Source organism: Ursus maritimus, unplaced genomic scaffold (assembly GCF_017311325.1).
Source record: "Ursus maritimus isolate PB19 unplaced genomic scaffold, ASM1731132v1 scaffold_4, whole genome shotgun sequence".
Classification (NCBI taxonomy): domain Eukaryota; kingdom Metazoa; phylum Chordata; class Mammalia; order Carnivora; family Ursidae; genus Ursus; species Ursus maritimus.
In genome coordinates this window covers 87,797,859-87,803,105 of record NW_024426552.1, presented here as the reverse complement: position 1 = coordinate 87,803,105, position 5,247 = coordinate 87,797,859, and positions in this window count along the sequence as shown.

Here is a 5,247-nt window from a genome sequence, read left to right as displayed (position 1 = left end):
TTGCTAGGGGTTTGATGACTCAACCCCCTAAGATGCAGCACAAGGAAGAATTTCCTCATTTTGCAGAACTGCCAAATCTCATTCATTGGAGTGAAGGCTCCTCATTTGGGGCTCGTTTTTAGACAGTTGTTTATCTGTTTAATTTTTTTTTTTTTAATCTCTCTCAGCAGAGGGAGTTTGTCATGATTTCCTAAACGGCAAGTAAACATACTCCTGCTCCCTTCCCCCATGAAGCTTCAGATTTTTGGTCACTGCGCCTAGTTTTTCTTCTTTTTTATTTCTTTTTTCCACCTCAGCGACATCTCCTGCTTTCGTTTGTTTTTTGGAGGCTCCAATTTATTTTCTTCCATTGAGACATTTGTCTAATTTACCCCATTTGCGAAAGTTCTTGCTTTATTTTTATCTTCTTCCTTGTAAAGCTGTTCATCTAAGCTCCTCCGTACTTATCCCCACTTTATTTTTAAATCATAATTATTAACGTTTAGTGCAGGCACTATGCCAAGTACCCTCCCAGCATTTTCTGCGGAGGGAGGCACCTTTATTATCTTGCTCCACAGATGAGAAACAAAGTCACGGGAATTCAAGTAACTGGCATAAGGTCCAATAGCTGAAAGTGAAGCTGAGCGTTATACCCAGGCATTGGCTCCAGAGGTAATGGACTTATAGAAAAAAAATCTTGAAAAAGTTTTATTAGACACAAAGAGTATTTGTAAACTATGTGCAAATTATATATATATATATATAGAGAGAGAGAGAGAGAGAGAGAGAGCTCGTATCTGTCCCACCATGAGGCAAGTTTTTCGGTTTTGGTCACTTAAAAAAAAAAAAAAAACTCTTTCCTATTTTTAAGCCTCTCGCCGTTTAACACGGGTCCTCGAGGCCCCTCTTCCCACTTCGCTCGGCAAACGTGTCTTTTATTATGACTCAGCCCAGCCCGCTCCTTGCCAAGCGGCTGACGCTCGCGGCGGAGGCGCCGGGGCCGCCGCTCGGGGGCGAGGGCTCGCGCCGCGGCTCGCGCGCTCTCCTCCCGCTTTACGGCTGCTGAAAACCCGGCCCGCGCCCGGCAGCCGTACCGCAGACGAGCCCGCGCCCGCGCCCGCGCCGCTCAGGTAATCGGAGTCCTTCTGTTTTCAAAGTTTTGCGAAAACCAGCTCGGCGCTCTGAGGCGGCGCGGTCTCGGCCGAGCCGTCCGGCCCTCCCTCCCGCCCAGGCTGGCGCGGCTGTGGCGCTGGCCGCACCCCTGCGCGGGTCCCGGGACGCCAACCCGGCGTCGGGACCCGGGCGGTGGGGCGCTCCGCGGCGGCGGCGGCGGCGGCGGCGGCGGCGGCGGCGGCGGGGCGGGGCGGGGGCAACCTCGAGGGGCGGTGCGCGGGGCACCTGGCTCCGGCCGCCCCCCCTCCCCCCATTCAGCCCGGGCACTCGGCAGCCGAAGGAGCCCCATCCTCTCTTCCAGGCCCCCGCCCACCTCCCGAAGCCGATTGTTCTAAGAGCGGAGTCCAGGAGCTCCCGAGTGCCCTTTTCTGACACGTTCACACATGCATGCACGCCAGCTGGGCTGCCGGACGCGGCACCCTAGTGGGACGCAGGTAAAGACAAGCGGCGCTGCGGACCGGTGTTTTGGGGATGGCTCGCCCAGCGTGACGCCCCGCGTGTGGAATGCCGCTACAGAGGACTCGCAGGATGGCTTTCTCAAGGAAGTTTATGAGAAAGTGTTGAAAGAGCAGCCTATGATTAGTGTCTGCGCCGGCGTCTACCTTAGTGTCTGCCTTAGTACACATTTGCCCTGCAGTTTCATTCTTCCGTAGCGCCAACCTTTAGCCCCCTGATCCCTTTGTTTTCCACATTCTTTACAGCCCCTCTGCCCCCCATTTTCCCTCCTTTATTGGCGATCTCATTTTTTGGTGTCTGTATTCTTTTGTTCTTTACTCTTAGAATAACAAGTACACATACAGGATCATTTACTTTTCTATGGTTCCTTTGCTTACTGTTCCTTGTGCATCCGGAGCAGAGTAATAGATCATGGACCTGTGCGTGTATGTCCTCCTACTACATTTAGCTATGCAGAACAGAAGACTTGGGTTTGTTAGAAACCGACCTTAGGAACCTAGATAGTGGTGCTGCCTGTTGATGGACTACATCTTGACAAACAAGCAGTTATGTCATGGGTTCCTGTGTTATTCACTCCATTTAGTTCAATCCAGTAACAGTTCTTTGAATGCCAGTCATGGATAGTGGGTGACAGGTTAAGAGAAACGAGATTCAGTTCTTGTCCTACAGAGACTCTATATCCAGGAGAAGGGACCATAATGAGTACTGCGTTAGTGGTACAAAGTGCTCTGGGTTAATGGGGGAAAGAAAATTAAGGAAAGGGTTGAGTTTTAAACTGAGCTTTGATGTTTGAGTAGGATTTGCCCCATTTCTTTAAACCCTCCTACCAGTTCTTAATAAGAAGAGGCTATTGTTCAACAGTACTTTCACCTGAAACTACTCAGAGCTTTTCCTTCCCTGTAATTGACAGTAATTTCTGATCTCAGGACTTCTGGGAAATATGAAAGTAACTCCTCTTCATAAGAGTGATCTAATATATTCCTGGTACCATACAAAGAGTATTATAGAATTTTATTTTAGGACCAACAAGGATGAAATCAATTTATTAATTACTTACAAAAGCAATAAAAGATTCACAGAGACCTCAATATTTATTCATTTAGTCACCAAATTTATCAAATGCTTGATGTGTGCCAAGCATTGTTTTTGGCACTGGAATAAAGCACTGCTTTCTTGGAATATACATGTTAGTGGAGGGAGACAGTATATATAATAAATAGAAAAATATGTGGTGGTACTATAATGAGTGCTGTGGACAAAGGGGATATGTGTGTGGTGTGTATGTTTAGTGGTTTAAAATAGAATTGTAAGGGAAGGCCTCCAGAGAAGGTGACCTTTCAGTAGACTTAGAGCAGGTGAGGTGAAGGAGTCAGCCATGTGATATTTGGGGCAAGAGCTTTCTAGGTGCACAGAACAGAAAATGCAGAGACCCTACATACGGATGTGTTCAGAGATCAGCAAAGAAGCCAGTGTGGGTGGAGTAGGGTGGAGGATGGAGGGACGTAGGATATGTGGTCTTAAATGAAATAGAGGCTGGATTGTACAAATGGTCTAGTAAACTATTGCAATGACTCTAGATTTTACTCAAAGTGATATAGGAAGCCTTTGGAGTGTTTTCATCAGCACTGACAACTACTTAACACCATTACTCTGGCTGCTATGTTGAGAACAGATTGAAGGAAGAAGGCAAGGGTAGAAGCAGGGGTGCCAGATAGGCTTTTTTAATAACCCATGTGACAGATGATGGTAGGTTAGACCAGGATGGTAACAGTGGAGATGGGGAAAAGTTCATGTTCTGGATGTATTTTGATGGTACAATCCACAGGATTTGATGACAGATTGGGTACGGAGTATGAAAGCAAAAGAAACTTAGGAGAACGCAATTACCTAAGCAATGGAAAATATAGATTTCCATTTACTGAGATGGGAAGATAGTAGGAGAAAGACATGGTGAAGATTAAGAATTTGGATTTGAACAAGTTAAGGGTTAGATGCATTTTAAATATCCAAGTGGGGATGTCAAGCAGGCAGTCTAAAAAGCCAGGCTAACGATACACATTTGGGATTTTTCAGCAAATAACTGATTTTAAAAGTGAAGTGATTGGATAAATTCTTAAAAAAAAATGTGTGGGTTTAGAAAACTGAAGAGGACCGAGGATCAAGACTTGGGGCACTCCCACATTATGAGATGAGAAAGAACCATCAAAGGATCCTAAAAATGAACTGCATGCTTGGTAATAGGAAGAGTTGGAGACTGTAGGATCCTGGAAGCCAAACGAAGGAAGTATTTGAAGAAGTAGGGGACTCACCAACTGTTTTAAAGATGAAGATTGAGAATTGACTTAGCAAAGGAAATCATTGATGACCTTGATGATAGCAGTTTCCATGGAGTGATGGGTGGTGAAAGCTTGTTTGGAATGTTTGAAAAGTAGAAGAGAAAATTGAAGAGGGTGATGGTATACATCCTTTGAAGATTTTTATTGAAAAGATAGGGAGAGAAATGGAGGATTTGTTGGAGGGCTATATGATAGAGTTTCAAAGATGTGTGAAACAATGGTACACTGTTATGCTAATGACAGAGAGCCTATAGACCTGGGAAATTGATGATACAGGAAAAAAGAGGGATTGCTCTCATGTTAGGGTGCAAAAGGAGAGGTTATCTATTACTAGGATGGGCTATATATCAGTAGTAATAAGAGAGAAGGAAAACTGGACACAGATGCAGGTGGGGCTGTGTATGGATATTCTCTTTGGATCACTTCTCTTTTCTCATTGTGTTGAGTGATGGGCAGTTGTGGTACATTAGAAATTTGTGGGAAATATCTTTTCTTCCCATTTGCTTAGTGGTATATTTGGTGAGCGTGTGCTTTGACATTCTGAAAATTCCTTAAAGCAAAGAAATATGTGTTTGTTGAGGAAAGAAGAAGGGGAATTTCAGACTTGGTTTCTGCTCCAGAGAAGACTTGGAAAGAAAGTTGAGATTGTAGAATAAAAGTGAGCTACAGGTGAAGGAAGAAATAAGGTAAGTAAGATCTTATCAAGACATCTGGGAAAGGCTGTGATGAAGAAGGTAAAAACATTGAATTTTACCTCTATTGCTGTTAGATAACTACAATAAAGTTGTAAGGATGTTACCATCATATCAAACAGATGCTTTAATTTTAGCAGATTCCTTTAGCTGCGTGATCTAATGGAGAACAGTGTTATTGCTGGTGGTGAATCTACTTATGTATAGGTGGTATTCGACCTGGAAGGAGATGTTAGCTAGGAATAGATTTCAGGTTGGATTTTGAAAATGGTATAATGAGACTGGATTGGCAACAAATTGAGTATAGGGAAAGATAGCATTTTGACAACATTGCTAATGGATACTGAGCAGTTTGACGAGATGGAGAGGATTGTTGGAGTTGGAAATAGGACTTGAGACAACTTTCCATCACTTATTTAGGGACCGTTTGTTTACTGAATTCTAATTATAAAACAGGGTTCTGTCTGAGGTCTTGGCAGGAGTTGGTGATACCAAGATGCAAATGACATAATCCCTCCCTTCAAATTACCATATCTAGTAGAGAAAAAAAGCCAAAAGAATGTACACAAATATTCTGAATAATCGATAAATACCTTGAGAGGTTTTTATAA